Consider the following 25,458-nt stretch of genomic DNA (forward strand, 5'->3'; position numbering starts at 1 on the left):
GCTATATTCACAGAGATGTTCAACCATCACCGCAATTAACTTTAGAAGACTTCATCACCCCAAAAAGAAATCCCACACCCACTGCTCATCAGTCCTCAAGGTCCCATTCCCTGCCCACCTCCAGCACTTGGCAACCATTAACCTATTTTTTTTCTCTATATATTTAGTAACTGACTTTCAATTAAAGCCTTATGAGATGAGGGGAAGTGGTGAGTACTGTGGTGAGTTCAAGAATTCATCCAGGATCTCAAGGGGGCAGTGTCTGTTTAGCTCCGGCTGTTGTTGTTATGTGGCAACGTGAGTTCACAGTTAGTCAAATCGTATTTATTTATTTATTTAAAAAAATTTAAAAACTTTCATAATCGCATATTTCAATGTTACGATTTTTAATTGCGCTAACATCAAAGTACAATTTTGATTTTTAAAAGGGAAGCCAGAAATCAATGCTTTAAGTATCATTTCCTGATTTTAAAATGTTGGTTTAATATTTATACTTTTAAAAACACAAATAAACATGCTTTTGAGCCAGATATGCTTCATTCCTATCAAGCTTACGGTGTCTGCTCTACACAGCATGGCTACACTCTGAAAAGGATGAGAGCTCCTTCGACAAGGTGGATGGTTTCTAAGCCTTTGTCTCAACCTCTGGCTTGTCTCAACACCTGTCTTCCACTTTTAACCACAAGAACTGCAAGCCTACATCATAAATTTTAGCACTGCAAATTCGGTATCATCAAAGCAAGCTCGTATTTTCCCATATAAATCTACTTCTCTATCTCTGTTCCTTCCTTTGATCCTCCAGTTAAGCTGGTTTAAAACCTCAGCTCCATTTTAAAATGTCTCCTTCTCTCATGCTTCTCACTTGCAATAAATTGAAAGGTCTTATTGATTTAACTGTAAAATCCTACCTATACCCATCCATTCATTTCTCCTACTTCACCCTTAGACCCATTCCCAATCCCCCATTCTTCCTAACTCGGCCTTAGACCCACGTTAGCCTTCACCTGGTGTGACTGCTTTAGTTGCCTGTTGTCCACGCTACTGTCACTTTCTCCCTGTTAAAGCCATCCTCTATTTTACTACCTGATTAACCTCCTCCAAGCACACACCTAAGCACACCTCCCTCCCATTTACAACCAGCATGCTCAAAAACTTTCAGTGGCTCCCAATTGCCTTCAGAGAATTCTAAATTCCTAACACTGGCATTCAAGGACTTTCTACCCTGTGCCCACCTGCCTTTCCATACTTCTTTCCCCCACTCCATTTCCCACATCTGTGTTCCTACTTAATCACTTATTCCCCTTGTCCCTCCCTCATCTGGAATTCCCTTATGTCCACATGTTTCAAATATACCCTGCCTTTAATGCTACTCCCTACGTGCCAGTTTCTCTAATCTTCACAGAAATAATGTCTTCCTCCTGTAAACTTCTAGAATACCTTATTTTACGGTCTCATATAACAATCATTTTCTACTGTGGTAAATTATTTGTGTGCTTTTCTTATCACCTTTAATACAGAGCCATGCTCTGCATAATGATGTTTCAGCAAATGGCAGACTGCATATACGACAGTGACCCCATAACGTTATTATGCAGATGATAAATTCCTATCCCCTAGTGATGTCATAGCAGTGGTAACATCACAGCGCAATGCATACTCACATGCATGTGGTGATGCAGGGTAAATAAACCCACTGTGCTGTCAGTTGTATAAAAGTGCCCGTATAGAGAGATGCAAATCAAAACCGCAATGAGATACCATCTCATGCCAGTTAGAATGGTGATCATTAAAAAGTCAGGAAACAACAGATGCTGTTGGTGGGAGTGTAAATTAGTTCAACCATTATGGAACACAGTGTAGGGATTCCTCAAGGATCTAGAACCAGAAATGCCATTTGACTCAGCAGTCCCATTACTGGGTATATACTCAAAGGATTATAAATCATTCTACTATAAAGACACATACACACATACGTTTATTGCAGCACTATTCATAATAGCTAAGACTTGAAACCAACCCAAATGCCCATCAAGGATAGACTGGATAGAGAAAATGTGGCACATATATACCATGGAATACTATGCAGCCATAAAAAAGATGAGTTCACGTCCTTTGAAGGGACATGGATGAAGCTGGAAACCATCATTCTCAGCAAACTAACATAAGAACAGAAAACCAAACACTGCATGTTCTGACTCATAAGTGGAAGCTGAACAATGAAAACACACGGACACAGGGAGGGGAGCATCACACACGAGGGCCTGTCGGAGGGTGGGGAGCAAGGGGAGGGATAGCGGAATAGCATTAGGAGAAATATCTAATGTAAATGATGAGTTCACGGCTGCAGCAAATCACCATGACACGTGTATACCTATGTAACAAACCTGCATGTTCTGTACATGTATCTCAGAACTTAAAGTATAATAAAAATTTTTTTAAAATTATAGCACATACAATTATGTATAGTACGTAACACTTGATCTTATTATATGTATTTACTATACTTTTTATCATTATTTTACTATAATTTTTATCATTATTTTGTAGTCTACTTATAATAACCAGTTTAGTAAATACAAAAACCAGTTTATGTATTTACTATACTTTTATGTACTATGTATTTACTATACTTTTAATCATTATTTTAGAGTATATTCTACTTATTTTTAAAAGTTAACTGTGAAACATCCTCAGGCAGATCCTTCAGGAGGTATTGCAGAAGGCGTTGTTATCATAGGAGATGGTAGCTCCATGTCTGATATTGCCCCTGAAGACTTTCCAGTGGGACAGGATGTGGTGGTGGAAGACAATGATATTGATGACATTGATGATATTGATCCTGTGTAGTCCTAGGCTAATGTGTGTGTCTGTGTCTTAACTTTTAACAAAAAAGTTTAAAAAGTTTTTTTTTTTTTTGAGACGGAGTTTCGCTCTTGTTACCCAGGCTGGAGTGCAATGGCACGATCTCGGCTCACCGCAACCTCCGCCTCCTGGGTTCAGGCAATTCTCCTGCCTCAGCCTCCTGAGTAGCTGGGATTACAGGCGTGTGCCACCATGCCCAGCTAATGTTTTGTATTTTTAGTAGAGATGGGGTTTCACCATGTTGACCAGGATGGTCTCGATCTCTCGACCTCGTGATCCACCTGCCTCGGCCTCCCAAACTGCTGGGATTACAGGCTTGAGCCACCGCACCCGAAGCCAGGCACGGTGGCTCACACCTGTAATCCCAGCACTTTGGGAAGCTGAGGTGAGCGGATCACCTGAGGTCGGGAGTTTGAGACCAACCTGACCAACATGGAGAAAGCCCATCTCTACTAAAAATACAAAGTTAGCTGGGCATGGTGGTGCATGCCTGTAATCCCAGCTACTCAGGAGGCTGAGGCAGAAGAATCACTTGAACCTGGGAGGCAGAGGCTGCAGTGAGCCAAGATCACGCCATTGCACTCCAGCCTGGGCAACAGGAGCAAAACTTCAGCTCAAAAAAAAAAAAAGTTAAAAGAAGAAAATAGAAACATTTCTATTTTGAGAATAGAAATATTCTCAGCCAGGCACGGTGGCTCAAGCCTGTAATCCCAGCACTTTGGGAGGCTGAGGTGGGTGGATCACGAGGTCGAGAGATCGAGACCATCCTGGTCAACATAGTGAAACCCCGTCTCTACTAAAAATACAAAAAATTAGCTGGGCATGGTGGCGCGTGCCTGTAATCCCAGCTACTCAGGAGGCTGAGGCAGGAGAACTGCCTGAACCCAGGAGGCGGAGGTTGCGGTGAGCCAAGATCGCGCCATTGCACTCCAGCCTGGGCAACAGGAGCAAAACTTCATCTCAAAAAAAAAAAAAAAAAGTTAAAAAAAGAAAAGAGAAACATTTCTATTTTGAGAATAGAAATATTCTCGGCTGGGCGCGGTGGCTCAAGCCTGTAATCCCAGCACTTTGGGAGGCTGAGGTGGGTGGATCACAAGGTCGAGAGATCGAGACCATCCTGGTCAACATGGTGAAACCCCGTCTCTACTAAAAATACAAAAAATTAGCTGGGCATGGTGGCGCGTGCCTGTAATCCCAGCTACTCAGGAGGCTGAGGCAGGAGAATTGCCTGAACCCAGGAGGCGGAGGTTGCGGTGAGCCAAGATCGCGCCATTGCATTCCAGCCTGGGTAACAAGAGCGAAACTCCGTCTCCAAAAAAAAAAAAAAAAAGAAATATTCTCAAAAATAGAAACAAGCTTACAGAATAAGGATATAAAGAAAATGTTCTTGAACAGCTATACAATGTTTGTGTTTTATGTTACTGCAAGATCAAAAAGTTAAAAAAATTATAAAGTAAAAATGTTATAGTAATCAAAGGTTAATTTTATGATTGAAGAAAGTAAAATGTCTGTATCAATTAGTGTAGCCTAAGGATGCAGGGTTTATGAAGTCTACAGTAGTGTACAGCAATGTCCTAGGCCTTCACGTTCACTCATCATTAGGTGCACTCACCGACTGACCCAGAGCAACTCCAGTCCTGTAAGCTCCAATCACGGTAAGTGCCCTACACAGGTGTACCATTTTTAATCTTTTTACTTTATCTCTTCTGTTTAGATGTGTTTAGCATGTGAAATACTTACCACTGTGTTCCAATTGCCTGAAGTACTCAGAACAGCAACATGCTGAATGGGTTTGTAGACTAGGAGGAATGTGTTGTACCGTATAGCCTAGGTTTGTAGTAGGCTATACCATCTAAGTTTGTGTAAATACATTCTATGATGTCCAGACAATGTCAAAATTGCCTAATGATGCATTTCTCAGAACCTATCTCTATTATTAAGTGACACATGACTGTATATTATAAAGAGGCCAAACCCACGTCTGATGTATGCCAACATGCCTGAGTCACTTAACACAAGGTCTGAGACACAGAGGATGCTTATAAATACTGACCACATGACTAATTAAAAAGTTATTTCCACTAAATTTTGAATCATATTATACCCTTGTTTTGGCAGTAAATGTACATCCTTAATTCTATCTTGCTTAGCTAAAATTAAGAGGTTTACATTTTTCAAGTAAACTCTAAAAGTTAGCTGCTTATGCCTTCTAAGTGATGGGATGAAGTGAGGCTGAGCTCTGAAGTTTGTCAAGAAAAAGGTCCACGTGAATAATTGGGAGTTGCTAGTTAAGCACTCAAAGTTTTGTTTTTTTTTTTTTGTTTTTTTTTTTTTGGTGATAAACTGCAGGAGTTTCTCAGGTCTAAAGGAAGACACAGGGTGTCTACAGAGGTCAGAGCCACATTTGGACCAGTAGCAACTATTTAAAGGACTCCACGTTGCCAAACCAATAAGAACAGTACAAAAAAGTTCCCATGTATTTGGTTTTCCAGAGGAAACCCTGAGTGAGCAAGCTTGACTGCAGTCTACTACAGACTTTAAAAATCTCCATTTGCATTTTTAGGAGGGCTTATAAACATTAATCTACCATAAAAGTAATAACAGCAAGGCCTGGAAAGTTAATGATAATGAAAGGCAATTAAAGGTTTTTGTTTTTGTTTTTGTTTTTGTTTTTGTTTAGACAGATTCTCCCTCTGTTGCTCAGACTGGAATGCAATAGCATGATCATAGCTCACTGTAACCTTGAATTCCCACGCTCAAGCAATCCTCCCACCTCAGCCTACTGACTAGCTGGGACCACAGGCACATGCCATTACAATTGGCTAATTTTTTTATTTTTATTTTTGTAGAGATGCAGTCTCATTATGTTGCCCAAGGTGGAAAGGCAGTATTTTTTAAGGTACTATATGATAGACATTATGTAAACTTAAATCTGGTTGAGCTTCGTATCTTAGTTATATCTTTTTTGATCCTTTCAACAATCTATGAAGTAAGTAATATTAACATCCCTACTGACAGAATGAGGCTATGAGAAACTAAGTCACTCCAGATCACACGGTTAGTTATTGACACAGCCAGTGATCGAAACCAGGCCAAGTGAGTCTTAACCACTACTCCAATTAGCTTTCTCTGGGTTTGTCACGTCTCTCGTGTCAAGTAATGTGTTATTCTGCTAGCCCACAACGGCCTTGAGAGCTCAAAGGCCCATCTCTGGGAGGACACTGATGGAGGTGTGTCATGAGGATCTTATCACTCATCTGAGCTCTGCATGTCACTCAGGCTCCATACTCGGCTTCCTCTGTTCTGATGTACAGTGATAACCCAGGGCAAGGGGTTTCCAGAAACACAGCACAGGCTCTGGCTCAGCAAGTTACTTCACCTCACTCAACTGGTCCAGCAGCTGAATTCACCCAAGTTGGGTGGCCTGGAACTGACCCTCTCTGGTTGTAGGATTAAAAATCTGGTCAGGATTGGAAAGATAGTTCACTTAATAGGGCCTTGAGTATAGGAAAGCAATTGAAGGGTGACTGCAGTAATAGGATCACTTGAGAGAGGGCAGTAGGAAAACTGTTAGTGACTATAAATTTGTAACCTTATTTTAAGCTGGAAAACTGAGTGGTCTCTTACGTCTTTGAACTTTCTAGCATTCCTGTGAGAGAGCTGGCATAAATGATTGTTAATGCTGTGACGGGAAATTTAAAGTAGGAGGAATCTGCTATTGGCTTTTAAGAAAAGGTGATTTCCTGCTACATGACCTAATTGGGCAAGAAACAGATAAGTGAACCTTCTCTGTGTTCACTTTAAGAGGCAGTTCTAAAAATTGAGGTGCTTGCTCCCTCTCTCCTTTTTGATGATTGTGATACTGAGACCTGCCAAAGCAGTATGACTTCATTGTCTGGAATTTGGTTCATTCCAATACAAATACAAAAATTAAATACATGAACTGAGCTTTGAAAATATTTTCATTTTTGAGGATTTTCATTGTTATGGGATTGAGCCTGTAGAAGTCTCTTGGTAAGCTACATAGAGCGAATCTAATTTATTCACACTGAAGTCAGGGCTCTCTATAAAAGACTGTGGGAACATTCATTCTCCACTCTCTCAGAGACTCTTTTAGGTAAGTCAAAGCATGTTCTCTTTCTGTGATTGCTAACCCATCTGTAAAATGTGAATAATAATTCTTGCCTCCAGGCAACCAGAGGTTCTTGGTGACCCTTAGATGAAGATATTTGATATGTGTAAGTGACAGGAACAATGATGATCAAACACCGAAGATGAAATTCTAGGGAGGAAAGAAGTTTAATCATTATCTCCCACATTTTTCATCCTGTTAACAATGAGGCAAGATAGTAAATCTTGGTTGCGAAGTGGTTAAAACAACATGATTTGGATTCTGGAATATCCTTCATAACTATCTTTTGGATCCAATTCCTTACTCATTTGGTGTGGGAGTTGGCTATGAAGATGAATTTCTCGCAAGGCAAGGAGCTCTCTGCTCGGTATACATGGGGTGTGGCCCTTGTGCAATCAGACTGGAGGAGGATAACCAGGTTGCTATGTAGCCTTGATTTCCAAAAAGGTGATGGGCTTCTGGTACCAATCCGTGTCAGTATTTAGAAGAGGCCTGTTGGAAAGCTCTTAATGAGGTAGCTCCTTCTCTGAAAACATTTCAATTTATGACTCCTATGCTAAGCATTTCTGGGAGATCAAACTGAATCTCTAGTGCATAACAGAAAAGCGTCTGCCCTGTAGCAAAAGGGTCAAGTTTAAAAGAATACTTTTCCGCGTTTAAAAAAAAAAAGTCAAAAAACAAAGCAATGACTCCCAGAATAGGAAGAGAGAGGAAGGAAAGGTTCACGGCCTTAGAGGACTGGATATTCTGGATATGTGGTCCCTCTAGTCCCTGCAGATGAAAGCCCACTTATTTAGACTAGAAAGAGGAAATTAAAAAAAACAAAGGAATAACAATACCTACAAATGTTTTCAGGACTAAAATAAATCCAGGGAAAAAGATGGTATGTTACCACTGGAACTGCATTCTCCCCTTCTTATCTCTTGTCCTCACATCCTGAAGCACATTCTATGTAATGCATGACAGCCTGTGGCCAGCTGCTGGCTCGGAGGCAGGACCCTCTACTTCTGACTCCATTGTGGGCTTTTGATGAGACCAGGTGGGAGAAGGAGAGTAGTGTCACAAAGAACCTCAGAGCAGACCTCGGTAATGAGTAGTTACATAACCTCATTAAGCCTCAGTTTCCTCATCTGTGACAAGAAGGGGTAAATGACTTCAAAACTTCCTGCCTTATTAAAAAAACTTTGAGTTCTACTGTATTTTGATGACATGAATGAGCTCCTCATTGAGAACCTCACTTGTTCCAGGAAGTCCGAGAATTCTCCCCTTCATAAGCTGTCTTCGAATTGCTGTGCCCTACCTGGCACCCATTTACACTTGAAGACAGCACACACATGGGTTCTTTTGCTGTTAGCAGATTTCTCTCCAGATGAGAGATATTCTTAGTCTACCCTACTTAGTAAAACTTTATGATGGGTAAACATATACCAACCAGTGGCCAAGTCCCAGCAAACACAACTTCATTGTTACAAAGCTTAAAGACGGGAGTCTGAGTGCAAGACTAGGGATCAGAAGAGGGTTATCATCCATTCAGTTCAGCTTCTCCTGTTTAAAACAAGGCCCTGGCACTTGCTGAGCTTCAGCATGGTTCTTTATTGGATCGTTCATTTGAAACGGGGAAGTGACTGAGAACCTGGGTTACCACTCTTGTCAGGTCATCAGTTCTTGTCCCGTACAATGCAGAGTTTCAGCAACAGAAGGTGAAGAGGGTGAATGAGTTTTTAAAGTAGGGAAACTGCCTATAATAGGCTATTTTTAGAATAAAGATTCAAGATGACCTACAAGCTCTATGAGACCACAAGACAAAGGTGTCAAAGAAAAGAGAATGGGATAGGATCAGACATTTATCCTCCAGCAAAATTAATTTCCTTGGGGGCTTGTGGTTCAACTAACTGAACCTGTAAACCAGCTGTCTTTAGGGCGCATTCTACTTCCTTTGGTCTCTAAAACTGACAATGGTCTATAGGTCAAGTTCCAACGGAAGTGATATTTCTGACCTAGCTCTATAAATAGAGCACTGGAAAAAACCCATCAGCTGCAATGGCTCAGGGATCACACACTATCTATTAAGTAAGTAACCACAGTATTTGTGCTGCCATTTTAGACAAGAAAAAAAATATCTTTTGTTATTTATAATCTCCAGAGCTTTGAGATTCTCAAAATTATTAGTTGCTATTCAGATTTATAATATAAAGGATCTGTGGCATAAAACTATGAAATAACTGCTTTAACCAATACCATCTGCCCACCGAGGAAGGCATTTGGCTGGTAAAGAATGGGCTGCTTCACTTCAGTAAAGCAGAAAGTTTCATTCCTGAATGTCTCTTGGCTGGAGGTGAAAGGAGTGAATGTAGTCCAGAGGCTTGACTTGCACAACATACCTACGCTGATCCAAGCCTCAGTAAAACTCGTTACTGAGAAAGGTAAGAAATGTGAAGCAGAAAACAGGAAGAAGTGGGGGCAATCAGAGCATCTGGAATGGAAAAGTTAGGGATGGATCCTCCATAGCAAAAGGTAGGGCCGAGGCAGGGGTGAGCCATCCACTAGGCTAGCGACTGGTATGCACCAGCACAAATCACTCAACAGCTCCACTGGCGCATGGATAGGGAGAAAATACCTTCAGTTTCCCAGAGTCTAACAAAATACTTTAAGTTCTCATCCAACCAGGACATTTCTGAAAATGAAATGAGGACATTTTAATAGTTATACTGGAATAACAGAGATAAACTGAGATTGCTCTGAGAAAACCAAGACATATGTTATCCTACAGAGATACCATGTAGGAACTGTACAGAATCAAGTGAGAATGCTCACTTTCTAAGAAAAGCTTCAGTCTGGAAGCGGGGGATGCTGTACTTGGCTTGTCTGCTGTGTCTGCAGTGTTGATCATCAAGGTCTCAAGATGGCTAGGAAAACAATAGTAGGCATAAGAAGAACAGAACTAGATTGTCTGAATAAAAAGAAGCAATCTCCTCCCATCAGCTCAACTTCCAAATTCTCTAGGAGGCCACGCCCCTGAGCCTTTTCTTCTCCAATAATACAGCTTTCCTCTTGCTACCTTCTACTTAAGGAAAAAAAAAAAAAAATCCTGAATGGTGACCTGTAGTTAAATCTCCTGACCCTTTGCAAAGAAGTTTTTAATTAAAAATAAATTCACTCATCACAGAAAATACATATTACCCTTAAGTAAATACTAGCATAATAAAGAAAACAAAACCCCAACCATTTAAAGAAATCTGTGTCACTTTCTCTTTAAATTTAGGCTTCATTCAAGACAAGCCAGAAAGATGCTTGCATAAAATATGAGATTTTTTTTCCCCCAGAATGTGTTCTATCTGCAGACCACATCTTTCAGCAGTCCTGGTATGAGCTTTGCTTTTCTGCTAGAATCAGAGGCAGAAGGAAGATACCAGATTTGGATCCTCGTAAGACTTTTGTATTATAAATGGTTACCATCTTATTTTTTGACCACTTGATGTTTGTTTCATGTGGTACTGGCTGAGGTGGAAGGAATACAGCTGCTTATTCTGATCTCACACTGGGTATAGCTCTGAGCGAGGGAAAAAAACAACACCCTCGGAAGTGTGCATTCAGCCAGCTACCTTTGGAGAGAGCTGGGGAGAGTGCAAAGTGGCATGTCCTTTACCAGTCACTCTTTCTGGTGAAGATTCAAACTACAGTGAAGTAACATTTGATAGCTTTACATATCTAATGAAGTGCTTTGGGATAAAGAGAAATCTAGGTGACCACCCACCTGACTGAAAAGCAAGGGGACACACTAGCAGTCATGTGGTTTGCCTTCAGGAAAAGGGCTCACAGGGCAAACCCAGGACTGGGAGAGGGTCCTTTGCCCAGGCCTTAGCTGGTGGAGAATCGTGCCTGGGTAAGCCTGCTCTTGCTTCAGGCCCACATAGAATCACTAGCTCTTTGCAAGCAGTGAGGACCGAAGAGAAAAAGAAATGTGGTTTGTTTATTAGGAAATAATGCTCTTGAAGAAAAATATTTATGGAAGAACATCAATGGCTTTAAAAACCATTAATGCAAAAAGACATTTCAACTAAATGCCATGTCTAATCTTGGACTGCATCCTGGAAAAAATTGCCGTAGAGTACATCATTGGGACACCTGGCAAAGTTTGCATATTGCCAGCATATTAGATAATAGTACTGTATCAATACTAATTTCCTGGGTGAGATCACCATACTGTGGTTATGTATGAGAAGTTCTTGTTCTTAAGAGATAAATGCTGAAGTATTTGGGGATGAAGGGATATGCTATCTGTAATTTACTGTCAAATGGTTCAGCAAATTACAATAGGTTAATATTATAAAATAAATTGGTAACTAATATACAAGAGATAAAAACAAATGAGGCAAAATGTGAAGAATCAGGTAAAGGGTATATGGGGAGTTCAATGTATTTTTCTTGGAACTTTTCTGTAGGTTTCAACTCTCCTTCCCCCACCAAAAAAAAATTAGTGTGAAAATGTAGATTGGCCTTCTCTGAGAGATTACTTGGTCACTGATGTAAAATCAAGACATGGGATTGGATCCCTGGAGAAATTACTAGGGCATTCATATGTTTCTATGCAACATAATCATCTGTTAGCTTTTAAAAATGCAGAATCCTAGGCCCCATCCTGAACCTAATGAATCAGACTCTCTTCTCTGGAGGTGATGCCCAGGAGTCCCTATTTTCAAACCGCCCACCCCCGCCCCAGATGATCCTAATATATGTTATCTGCTGTTTCGCTTGCAATTACAGACTCCTCAGATCCTGCAGATGGTCCATGTCCCATCACGCATGCATTTCTATTAGAAAATCTCCACCTAGTAGTATCTTGTGATGTGACTCTGTGTCCTTTTAATCTGGAAGACATCATTCTGGAGAATGCCCTTTGGCCCAGTTTTTAAGACTGACTTAATCCCCCACCCTACTTCCCAAGAGGAACAGAGAGAAGAGATGTAAATACCCTTTAGAACTGCCATAATTCATCTGCTTGGAGTTGTTGTCCAAGGAGACACCCAAAACTAATTCGGAGAGGCTTGGTAGGAGGGGCAGCTGACAGCCTGGGCATGAAACAGGCCAGGGCTGGTGACCGGACCCAGGTCCTCACTCAGAGACCCTCGTTAAGGCCCCTCCTCAGTCATGCTCCCTGACCTGCATTGCTTCAAGACACCAAGCATGGCTCAGCTTTCAGGGTTCACACACTCCTTTGTTTCCTCAGTGAAATTCAGCAGGAGCAGAATGCAAGTAGGGGGACAAAAAGAATCAAGTGGGACAGGAGACAGAAGTGCCGAGGTGCTCTGAAAGCTCCAGAGTGCCTAGGCGCACCTGATGGATTCCACTTAAAGTGCTTCCTTTGATCCCACAACATGGATACAATCCTTATTACCATTTCATAGGCAAAGAAGTGACTTGACCACCAAAATCCACCAGGTCAGCGGAAAGCTGGACCCAGGCCCAGGCCTTCTCCAGCTTTAGCTGTCCCAGCTGCCTGCTGCCCTGGCACTAGGGAGCACATCATGGTGGAGAATGCTTTCAATTATCACCTTACCCAGAGTGTGAGGATTTATGGTTATGCTTTCCTCCCCCTCCCCATCTCCCTCAGCCTCTTTGGGAAGCAGAGGATCCTGATAGGAATCAGCATATGTTCCTGCGTGGGAGGGAATGGAATGCTGGCCTCACATATGTTTGCTGCCCCCGAGGCTCTGAGAAGGGGGTGGGGGAAGAAGGAAAATGTTGACGTTTGGTGAAGGCAATCCCAGTGTCCTTTGCTCCCAGAGCAAGAACCCGGAGGGTTTTCGTTTCCCACACTGGTGAATTCACTTTGGCTGCCGAGTTCCTTCAATGCAGCTTGTACTTCCTTGACCATCTGGAACAGGGCTTTCTGAGGCAAGGCGGAGAGAAGCCGCCACACTTCTCCTTTTGGGGGCCTGCACACACACACATACACACACACACGCACGCACGAGGGGTGTCCCCACGCCACCATGCCAACACAAGGCTCACCACAAACTGGGGCCACAGGAGGGAGGAAAACTCCATTTGTGACGGGAATTCTCGGCTCACAAGTTTCCAGGTCCAAACAATGTGCAGATTACCAGGGTGTGGGGCTTAGGCAATGGAGATGACCTCGCTTTAACTTCCTCAAGGATCTCTGTCACCAGCATGTCCCAATCCCGGAGGAGGGTGGGGTAGGGGAGTCAAGTACTTTCAGCCAGCCGCCTCATGGCAGGACAGGGAACTCATGAACAAAATGTGCTGAGGCTTTCAGGGTTATTTTAATTGGGGGAACTGGTTTTGGTGGCAGTAGACAGTCAGTTCACATCTGCAAAATATGAATTCTTAAGCAAAGCAATTTCCTTCTTCTTCGAAGGCCAATGCTTATCCAGAAACGGGACAGAACTATGGGTTTCCTGCAAATGACCAGCATCAGGGAAGTGATCAAGACCATCAACTTTGGGTAATGAGTCCCACATCTCAGATGTCAGTTGATATAAGACATTACAGTAAAGAATTATGAGGTAACATTTTGGGATAATTATTGTGTTCCAGGCTAAACACCGTACATGCATTATCTCTGTGAGGGAGGTACCATTATCATACCAATTTTCTAGTGAAAGGAGCGGGGCTACAAAGAAAGTGATTTGCCCAAGGCCACCTGGCAACTGGCACAGTCAGGATTTAAACCCTAGAGTCTGACTCATTATTTTTCTTCTCATTGTTTCTTTTGGCCATTTAGAAAGTATTATGAGAATGACCATTAATCTCCCTTTCTAGGAGGGAAAACGCATGGAAACCACCCTCCCCCCAGTTTTCTGGACATCTCATTCATTTTCTTTTCCTCATTCAATTAGAATGTTCAGTTTCTTATTCGGAGTCATCTGGGCCTTTCTAGAAAAGCATATTTTAATAATGTTTTCTCCCTATTGTTGGGAAACTCTCAGTCATATGAAAGGTTTCTAGAAATTGATACCAAAAGAAAAATAACTCTCCAGGTTTTCTCCAACTGAAAATATGTAACGTGATCCTAGTTGCCAAAATCGTAACTGGCTTTCCTTCTATGACGATAATCTCCACATCTGGTTCACCTTCTTTGCCAGAAGTGCATGATCATATATCTTCTGCTATCTTAGGATGTTTCTCTACCTTATGACATTTACAGGTAGAATTGCTGTGTTAATCATCATTATAATCTGATAATTACATTATTTCTTTTATCAGTGTTCATTCTACAATGAAAATATAAAGCGGCAGAAGGTGGATGTGAAAGAAGAAGAGTCCTGCAGAATGCCCATTAGCCCATTGTTTTCTTCTGTAATGTGGTTGTGGGATGGGAAGAGGGAAAAACCACATAGTGCCGACCAGGTACCAGAAACTGTTCCAAGTGCTTTACATGATAAAAATCTCTTAATTGTCTCAACAACCACATGAAGTAGATACTAGCGTTGCCTCCATTTTATAGATGACAAAACCTTACCGATATCTATAGCTAGTAAGCAGGACAGACAGGATTCAAACTGTCAGCTGGACTCCGGGATGTCCCTGACCTGTGATCCTGATAGGCAGCCACTGCCAGGAGTCCTTGTTTTAGATATTTCCCATGTCTGCCACTGAACTAGACCCTAACAGTGGATGTGTAGTACACCCTTACCCAAGGATGGCCCATAAGTTTTCATGACATTACCATGGACTCATCTTGCTTGTGAAACCAAGTAGTAGTACAAACATAAGTATCATGTGTTAAAAATTTTTTGAAGTAAAAGATTCTGTCATCATTGTCCTTAAAGAAAGTGATGTGCCCAAGGTCACACACTTAGTCACTGGGTCAGTCCTGGGACAAACACCCCTTGATGTCCAGCCCTTAAGTCAAGACTATTGCTTCCCCTAGAAGGCACCATGGACACTCTGCCTGAATCCAGGAACCTCTGGAGTTGTATATGGCTCTGTCCAAGACAAAGGAAGCCGCTGTACCAGCTCCATAGCAGCCCTGGCTCTAAATTAAAAACAGCACAACAACAACACTGTAGCAACAACAACAGAATAATAAAATAAAAGGTGAAAAGTCCTCCAGAGCATAAAAATTTCCTTAAACCGATCATCAAGGAAGGGAAAGGGAGGGCTCCTTCTTTAAAGAGGCAAGTGCCTGCCAGCAGAAACCTAAACTCATTATTATGCTGTATTTTCTTTTTTCATGACTAAAAAGTTTTTCTGTCCTCCCCTTCCTAGCCCTATCAAAAGAATACCGCCCCCCCCCCCCCCGCCAAGACAATCACAAACTTTAAAAGTAGCAGGCCCTCACTTCAAACAAATGTAAAAATAAAAATTCAAAAACCCATAGTGTTTGCAAAACAGTTTTGTATGGAGGAAGGGCAAATTTTATCTTAAGAGAGGCTAATTTCATAGGACTGGGCAAAGAGAGGAGAGGTAGAAAGGGCGGGAGCACAGAAGAAGGGGAGGCGGGAGAGGAGGGGATAAAGGAGGAAGAATCGCTGGCTTTAAAAAGCAACATTGTCCAGAGAGGTGAAAGGGAACAGATGGCCGTGGAGAATGTGGCCCTCAAAGCCTGAAGAAAGGGGCGATGCCGACAGATCTTGCTGTTTCCCATTGATGCCTGAATGTTCTGGTGTGGGGAGCCGAGGCCAGTGCAGGGGACGGACCTCTGTTCCCAGCAGCTCACTGGGGCACTGGCGCTGAGGCTCACTGAGAAAAAGAGCAGGCGGGGGTGAGGGGGCTGGGAAGCAGCTGTGGCCGCAGAGGGAAAGGGCAGTGGGCAGCAGTAGGGACGTGCGGCTTCCACCGCCTTCTCTTCTGGCCCGGCCCAGGGAGGTCAGCCCAGTGCTGGTCTCTGCCCTGGCAGAGGTGAAGGAAAGGACAGGACCCAGGGCCCAAGGCCTCAGCATCCTCCCCCTCAAAACCCACTGGGGGAGGCCTGTCTAGGATAAAGCAGATACCTTGGGAGAGGGAAATAAAGAAAATATTCCAAATGCTTTCAGAGGATTGAGACATTCAAATTACAATAAACAAGAAATCTGGGTCTCTGAAAAGGTCAGAGAATCCTGCCAAGTAAAGCTTACATTATTTCATGGAGTCTCAAGGCAGAGAAGTGATTTGCTGAGAAAAACAAAAATGAGTAGGTGGCAGACCCAGGAAGGAATCCAAGAGTCAGTTTCAGAGGACTGAGTCAGCCCCCAAAGAGGTGTAGGGTTCAAGGTGGGCCTGCCCGGTCACTGCTCATAGCTGTGCCATACTGGAGGATTGTTACTGGAGACTCACAAGTCAGTACAGAGCAGCACTAATACAGGAACCTCTGGCCAGCTGGTGAGCCCATTATTCCAAGAGGGAAAAGCCCAGCAGCCCCCTGCAGATTCAGGCCTGAGAACTGGGGAAAGCAGGGAAAGGTTTGCAGAAGCAGCGATTACAAAGAGGCCCATAAACTTTAGGGAACAAAGATGTAATCAGTGTAATTTCCTTAACTTAACTTTGATCACAAAAATGATCGTTCCAAATGACATCTTGACCTCTCCCTACACCTGCAGAAGATGTCGATAAAATTCAGCCCTGCTCCTGCCCACTACAGAGGGAGCCACATTCCGCCTGGCTCACTGTTCAGTCAGCCTACAAAGACTGCACAAGTTCAAAACAAAATTCCTCCGGTTCTTATCTTCCTCTCTCTTCTCCCCTGGCCCTAAAAATGAGAGACACCTGAATTTGAGGCAGATAGTCTTTCTAACAGTGGAGCAGCAGTTTGCAGAGACAGATCCCTCATCAGAACAATCTTTTGGAAACATTTCCACACATTTCCGGCCCCCATAAACATCTCTTATCTAACCCTCTATGAGAGTCAAGGAAGTTAAAAAGGAGCCCTAAATATATTTAGGGACCTGGCATGTTCACCTTTACCTGGGGCTAGGCCTCACTTGCCACGTCAAAGAGCCACCAAGCCCCACGTTCTGCACTGTACATGCATCAGAGTCACTGAGAAAATTCCCATGGAGCGGCTCAATAAAAAAAGATCAACCATGATAAAGACCTTGCCTTTTATTTCCCTGCTTCATCCAAATTGTTTCCCAGGCGCTTTAGATTTAGCAGCTCTACTAATCAACCTTATAAACAGCTGCCCAGCCACTGCATAGAAATTACTTTGTATAGCTCCTAAGCAAAATTACCCCAGGGGATAGAAGATGCCCAAGGCTTTAACAATCATAACACAACACAGCCTCAGTATAAGAATAGAAGACAAGCACACTTTGACATCCCAATTGAAACTCTGGGCTGAATCCGACATAGAAGAATGTAATTACCTTTCCTAGTTTGACGGTGCACTGAAGAAATTGGAGAAGCGGAATACCTATTAGGTCCCCACTAATCCTCCTCCTAAATTCAAAGGAGGGCTAGTCCCTGGAATTCATTTCTGAGTATCCTTGCTCTCCACTATTGTTAAACAGCTCAATTGATAAGTGCTTCCAGCTAATAATGCTTTCTACTGAGCTCACCCCCTCCTCTTTCCCAGCGGCTCAAAGCACTTTACAAATATCACCTCATTATTCTTTATAACACTCAAGTGAGCCTGATAGGTGGAAAGGTTCATTATCTTCTCCTTTCCCAATAGGGGAAATAGACAAAGGAAGGAGAAGTGACTCGCTGAAGCCAACAAAGCAGAGGCAGAACTGGAACTAAAACTCAGCCATTCTCCTGACTCCAAATGCACACATGTCCTATGTCAGCGTGTAAAGCTGTTCTGCTGACAGGGCAGGATTTTCTCCTCGTGGGCTGTGTTGTAGTCAACAGGTCCACAGAACTGGGGCACCAGGTTGGAGGGGAAAGGGCATGAGTTGAAATAGGAGGCCCCAGTCAATGGCCCTCACTAGTGTGGACCAGTTTCTTCACCTCTGAATCCCAGCCTCCTCCTCGGAAAAGAAGATGTGTAGATTATAGGATCTTTCAGGTTCCTCCCAGCTCTTAGGTAATTGGTGAAGTGAGAGTTTCAAAAGAGGGTTCTATTTTTCACCAGCCCCTTGTGACCATCTGGGCCTCATTCCTCTTCTAAGCCTGAAATAGCGTCTTTGTTTATAGAGGGCTCTGTGTCATCTACTGTCCACCCAGTGGAGATCAAATCATTCAGTTCAAAGTGGCAAATGAGAGAGACAGTCCTGTAGGGCATCAAGGCCAAGCACTAAAGAGATATGGAGACAGGCAGGGAGCAGGAAGACAGAAGACTGGAAGGGTCATAAAAGGAAGAATTGGCGAACAACATCTTGAGCTGTGCCTTGATCCTCGCCAGGGCACTCCCTACATTCCAAGGAACCTATGACAAGCCTTCCAAAGCGTAAGAAGGTCCCAAAGAAACAGGGTTTGCTTGGGTTTTTCTAAACACAGGATTTACTTGCCAACCCCCAAACCCATGTGAACAATGCCCCAATGTACCCTGTAGTGGTGGTTTTCCATTTAAACAGAATTTGATTTTAATGAAATAGCATTGATGTACCTTCCTCAAGTTAATTAAAACCAGATTACACACGTGGTTCCATAGTTGATAGTGTGTATTGCTTGAGCCAGATAAACCGGAGTCTTTAGAAAATGTGCAGTATTTCATCTCTCTGATTTTCTACACTTTCTTTTCCTAAATGATGCTTTACTACTCCTCGTTTGCCGCAAAAGAGTTGAAGAGAGAGGACATTTAGTAAAATCAACATTTATTCGTAGGGGAAGCAGCCCCCGCAACCAGAATAATGGCCTTGGAAACAGTTTTGTGTGACGGGGCGATTGCAGTGACTGGATATAAAGGACTGACTGTGCAGCCGCCAGAAAGAAACACATTTTTGTAATATCTGAGTTGTTTCTGTTGGCCTGATCTGCCTTGCATTCACCATGGGAACTGAGTCAACAAGTTTGCTTGCTTTTCTTTCATACAGAGCATTTTCTTTCCCACATACAGGGTAAAAGGAATAAAGAATAGATATACCCTGAAAGGCAAAGGCTTCATGATAAAAAAAAAATGGGTATAATGTTATTTTTCTCCAAGTCCAGCTGTAAAGCAACTGGTCGTAAGCTCTATTTCATCTGCTCTCTCTGAGCACCTCAGCCTGCCCTTGTGGAACCTTCTTTCTGGGAAGTTAAAGAATTTCCAGGATTAGCTCAAGTGCTGAGGCTGCCAACTGTGACAATCTACAAAGGTCTCTTAGGTAATAATTCAGATCCCATTTCTGCTCAAGGCCAAGATGGTCCCCAGTGATTTGGAAATATTCTCATTTCCTGGACCTAGACCATAATGTGAGTTGACCTTCTAACATCTTGGAAGAGCAAGCTCAGCATCTCTGCATACTAAAGACTCAACAACTGATACATCTGTGACAATGCAAATGAAACAGAACTTAAAAAGCAGGGGTTAAGAGGTCATCAGAAACAAGTTTAAAAAGAAATACTACATGAAAAGAAAGAAGAAGGAAAGAGAGAGAGAGAAAGAAAAGAAAGAAAAAGAAAGAATGACAAGCCTCATAAATTTAACAACAATTTATCTCCCACCTAATTCTAGAGGAAGATATCTTGTGAACATATCCTGAACTGAACTTTTGAGTTCTCCAAAAGAAGGCCAAGTTTCCAGTGCTAATTAGATCAAATGCCAAATTCCTCTCACCATTGCAATCCCAAGTTGGGGAAGAATGAATCAATACGCTCAGCTTGTCAGGTATTGTGGAGACAAGTAGGTCTTTAGATCCCATGAGGGACTGTATTAGTGTAATGGGGTCTAGAGGACACCCTAATCCTTCCTCTGATACTCTTTCTCTATATTTCTTAGTAGTGCAGACATCTGAGTACTTGGTGAAACACTAAAGTAAGCTTCTAACCCAGCTCTGTGACTAACTCATTCTGTGACCTCCTTAAGCCTTGGTTTCCCCAACTGAAAAATAAAGTATGACCACTGGGTTTCTGATAGCCCTTCCAACTCTAATATATCCTACTCTTGTAACTCTGCATGGACTGGCTCCAGCACTTTTCCTAGCCACAGTATATTCTCTACCTTTTAGTTTCATTCGGTGCCGGTCTACGTCTCCAAGGGTCCCAGACAGTAAGTGTCTAGAGTCTCACGCTATAAATTCAAGCTTTACCGGCCAATAGGAATATTTATTTCTCTCACCCCTGCAGTATAAACTCAATGTGAGAATACTAGTGTTCCAGGTGACCTCACTCAGGAAAACCAAATGGCATATGCCAATAGATACAATCCAAAATGGGTAAGGATGAAGACCCCACATGTGAAGATTTAGCAAGTAAACGAAAATGATAACAGGCTAAGCTTACAGTACAAACACCTAGGAGTAAATGAATAGGTTTTAATATAAATGACCAGAATTTCAAGGCGTAGATTTTTCCACTACTCAAGATTTACAATCTGGTTATGACCTAGCTCAGCAACTATATCCACAGCAATGGATTTCCACAATGTTAGTTGAGGAAATTTTAGGACCAGTCAGCAATTCCAAAAAAACTTTTCATTCAAGGACTCAAAAATGTTATGTAAGTATTATTTCTTATGATCCCAAACCGAGGTAGAGATAAGGCTCTTCATCTGAGAAATAAGGAACATTGTTTACAGACTTATCTCAGATTATAGAGTAAGCTAGGAGTTGAACGAGTTGAACAGAGATTCTAACAAGCCATTCTCAGAACTATTCAGTTCCTAATCTGTTACATAGCAGCAGAATACCTAGGTTTAAAATAGTAGAGTAATTCAGACGATTCATTGAGAAACAAGGGTCCCAACTTGGTCTCGATTACCAGATTTCCCTAGCAATCAGTGATCCATTTGTTTGCTACCTTTATTTGGAAGTCTTGGAAGTCTGACTGAGTTAGAACAAATCTACATCTGACAAAATGATTAATATAAATACTAACGTGTGTTTAAAAAATAATTTTCTACTTTTCTATATTACCTATTGGTCAATTCAGAATATAGCCTTGTGACAGACCAACATTTAGAACACACTGGTAGATCTGATATATTGAACAACACAGCAAATCACAAAGTAGTATGTGCACAACTGTCTAATTTTTGAAAAAATAATTAATATAGGTATACACATAGAAAAGTGGCTAGAATGACAAACACTGACTGACACACACACACACACACACGCACACACATTTTTGAGGTGGAGTTTTTGTTGTTGTTGCTGCTTTTGTTGCCCAAGCTGGAGTGCATAATTTCAGCTGACTGCAAACCTCCACCTCCTGGGTTCAAGTAATTCTCCTGCTTCAGCCTCCTGAGTAGTGGGATTACAGGCATGCGCCACCACGCCTGGCTAATTTTGTATTTTTAGTAGAAATGGAGTTTCACGATGTTGGTCGGGCTGGTCTTGAACTCCTGACCTCAGGTGATCCGCGCACCTCAGCCTCTCAAAGTGCTGGGATTACAGGCGTAAGCCACCATACCTGGCTGACATATTATCTTAATGTAGTATGATTATAATTTTTATTTTCCTTTTTAGAAGCCATCTGTATTTTCTATTGACTAATAAAACAACATGAATAAACTTCATAAACATAATAGTGAGTAAAACAAAACAAAACAAAACAAAACAAAACAAAAACAGTACCAAAGAGAACCTGCTATATGACTCCATTTATATAAAGTTCAAAATCAGGCAAAACGAATCCATGGTTGTAGAAGTCCAGATAGTAGTTACCTTTGGGATGAGGGTGGAGTGGTGGGGTAGGGATCATGACAGGAAGGGGGAGCGTCATGGGGGTGCTATTAATGTTCCGTTTCTTAATCTGGGTGCTGGTTACACGTGCGCTCAGTGAGAAAGTTCATGGAGCTATACACTATGATGTACACACTTTTTTGTTTACATATTATACTTCATTTAAAAAGTTACTTAAAAAACAAAACAACAACTGAATCCAGAGGCTTCCTCACACATTGTCAGAAAGTCTAGAGGAAGGGCTCTTTTTGGGGGGTGGGGAGAGCCATATTTCCATAGCTCCATTTCTGGATTCTGGGATACGGCTCCACAGAAATGGGAAGAGGAATACAAATTTACATCGTTGAAGGCTCCTGAGTTGTGAATATCAGCATCCTTTGCCATCTCCCTTGACAACATATTGGTCTCAGACAACATGGTGACTCTGAAAATCCAAGTTTTCGTTCAACTCAGACTCATGATAAAGGTCAGTCATTCAGCCTGGACCACATGCAGCCACACTGAGGGGTGCACTTCCCATATCAGGGCTCCATTAATGAAAACAAGCTGAAAGGGCCTGAATCTGCTGGAACAGAAGCTCTGTGAGGGCAGGGTCTTTGTATCCCCACTTCCTGATGTAAGATCTAGCATAGAATTGGGGTTCAATAAGTATTTTTGAAGTGAGCAAATACAGTATTTTCACTTTCAAAAAGAAGAAGTGTGTGTGTTCAGCTCATGTAAAAATTATGATGGACACTACAGAAGAGAGAAGAAGATGAAGTAGAATGGTATATATTTGCTTGGTGATATATATCTCTGATTGTCCCTTCAGTGTTCCTCAACTAAGTTAGGCTAACTAAGGCATGGGGAGATTTATGTTGCTATAGATGTTTAGTAAAACAAGCTAGAAAAACAACAGTGTCCAGGCTGGGTATGGTAGCTCACCCCTGTAATCCCAGCACTTTGGGAGGCCAAGGTAGGCAAATCACTTGAGGTCAGGAGTTCGAGACCAACCTGGCCAACATGGTGAAACTCCCTTTAGTAAAAACACAAAAATTACCTGGACATGGTGGTGTACGCCTGCAATCTCAGCTACTCGGGAGGCTGATGTGGGAGAATCACCTGAACTGGGGAGGCAGAGGTTGCAGTGAGCTGAGATTGTGCCACTGCACTCCAGCCTGGATAACAGAGAAAGACTTAGCCTCAGTTGAAAAAATAAGAACACTGTCTGAAAGAAATACAAGTCACATATGTAAGTTAACATTTTTTTAAAAATAATTCAGTCTTCTTAGAGACTGTCAAAAATTGCCAATGCCGACTGTATTTCAAGTCGTCATGGCGGGGTATTGGGAAAAGTTTTCAATTAGCAATAATCGTGTCTTAGATAAACTTCATTGGCTACGATACTGCCACTGTGCAAAGCTAAGTTAACATTTTCTAGTAGGCACATAAAAAAATAGAAATTGGTAAAACAAATGTCAAATATATTTTAGTTAACACAATACATCCAAAACATTATCATTTCAATGTGTAATCAATAAGAAAATTAAGACATTTTATGTTATTGTCCCTCATACTGTCCTTGAAGTGCGTATCTTACGGCACCTTTTATGTGCTGAGTAGCTGCATGTGGCTGGTGGCTATGTAGTGACAGTGCAGATCTAGGACAGTTACCTGGTGGTTGTAGTGTGTGTGTGTGCGTGTGTTTGTGTTTGTGTGTGTAAGACAGTTGATGGTATTTAACGCTGGTTCCATCTGTTCCTGGAGTCAGCTGCATCCCAGTCCTTTTTTTAGATATGCCAGTATCCTTGTGATAATTTTACTTTCTGCTTCAGCTACTTTGAGTATGGTTTCTGTCACATGCAATAAAGAGACAGATGTACAGAAAACATGCCAGTGGGTGCATCCTGCTTTAGAGGCGCAATGCCTGTCAAACAGTAAACACTAAATTAGCATTGTTGAATTTGTCAATCAAGAAATACAGTTATTAACAAAATTGTGCCACCATCTTATTACTGAAGGTTTTATGCCACCTGCTGTAGGTTGCGCAGTCAATTTGTACATCCCTTTTGAGAACAAATGAACCAAAGTCTAGTTCTTACTTTAAGTATTCCAGGTGCATTTTAGCGGTAAATTCTGAATCAAACAGGAGTTTAATAAGATGCAGGCGCTACAAGTTACCTGGATACTATCCATCTGAGACTGCTGCAATGTAAAAGAAATTAAAATAACAGCCTTTCTATCAGCCAACATACCTCCTGCTTCATCTCAGGGTTTGTCTTTCTGCCAACACACATTTATTTCCGTGTGTCTTCAGTTAAACATGGAACTGGAATTTGAGAGGAAATGGTTCAGTGGTTTGACTTTGCTGAGGGGAAAGCAACAGCCATCCCTGATCTAAAAACCCAAATCACTTGGTGACTTAAATACATAAATAAGTTTGGTATTTCAGTATTGTTGTTCATTCCACTCTATTAGGACCAGACTGTACAGCAGAGGTGCTATCAATGAATGTACAGTTTCATCTCAATTCCAATTTTTCTATGTCACAAACCAGTATTTGGGCATCCTGAATTTCATCTGCTACCCCTGTTTCTGCGATAGCTTTGCAGTGGTGTGCCATCAATAAGTTGGCAAGACTAAATAAGAGGCAGAAACAATCATCTTCCTTCTGCTTGACGGAAAACCCTTCCTGGGACTGGGAAGAAAGATACTCAATGCCATTAGGAGAAGTTCTTGCTTGGCTTTCCGAAACTCCAGTGCAAAAGGCACATGCAATTCAGTGAGATTAGAGGAGAGAGGAAGGGCCACTTGGGTACTAGGCAGTATCAGGGCAGAGACAGAGAGAACCAGAGAACAAACTCTCTGTCATCTCCTGCTGCTAAAATTCTTGGGTAAGCCCTGCATGTGCTACATGTGGGAGGGCATTTGCAGAATTTGCTGTAACTCCTGCTACTGAGAGAGGTGTAAGATATTCAGCAGGTGCCTGACAGCACAGAGAGGACTGGGGAAAGGTATGTTATTGCTACATTTGTATGAATCATTGGTTTGTAATGCCTTTATAGTGGGCATAGATCATTTAACATTTGAGTTGGAAACTTAACCCAATTGTCTATGGAGCTGTTTCGATTTGCCTTGGTTGAAAGGGGTAAGCAGGTCATATCTGAATTTTCTACTCATCCTAATTATGACACACAGCAGATGGAACCCCCAGCACAAAAGCTGGACTCCTGGGTTCTGCCAATAGCTTGTATGTGGCCTTTCTAAGTCCCTGCTTTTATCTTAAAGTGCCCATTTGTAAAAAAAAAAAAAAAAAAAAAGGAGGGGGCAACAATAACCTCCAAAGAATACTGCCCAAAATGTTGATGAGATCACATTTAAGAACCTGCAGACTCTGGAAAAGAGACGGTAAATACAGCAATGAAGTGATTAAGGGACCATCTAAAGTGACAGGTGGCTAAGAGCACAAACTCTGGAGCCAGTCTCTGGGCTGCCACTTACTGCCTTTGCCCTTGAACAAACAACCTCTTAGTGCGGGAGTTTTTCATCTGCAAATCAGAGATAGTAACAGTATCTGCTTCCTACGTACCATTAAATGGTTTTGCATATGTTAAATGCCTAAAGCAGTATCTGGCAACATATAAAATTAGCAAATCATTTTCATACTTAAAGCTGAAAAAGACATCACAAAGTATCTAATCTTTCTCAGAAAATACCCTTTCACAAATGAGAAAGCTGAAGGCCAGAGAGATCAAAATAAATTGATAGAAACAATTT

The 25,458-nt window shown here is 42.0% G+C and overlaps 1 protein-coding gene and 1 non-coding gene across 7 annotated transcripts in view; both read right to left on the bottom strand.

The window, feature by feature from the left end:
- Positions 1 to 25,458, bottom strand: part of RAD51B (RAD51 paralog B) — a 747,205-nt gene that overhangs the window by 162,639 nt on the left and 559,108 nt on the right. The window lies entirely within an intron of this gene.
- On the bottom strand, positions 22,965 to 23,105 carry LOC120364040 (U4 spliceosomal RNA). The gene has a single exon (XR_005579398.1). It is a non-coding gene; the product is annotated as a U4 spliceosomal RNA (small nuclear RNA).

Source organism: Saimiri boliviensis, chromosome 2 (genome assembly GCF_048565385.1).
Source record: "Saimiri boliviensis isolate mSaiBol1 chromosome 2, mSaiBol1.pri, whole genome shotgun sequence".
Classification (NCBI taxonomy): Eukaryota; Metazoa; Chordata; class Mammalia; order Primates; family Cebidae; genus Saimiri; species Saimiri boliviensis.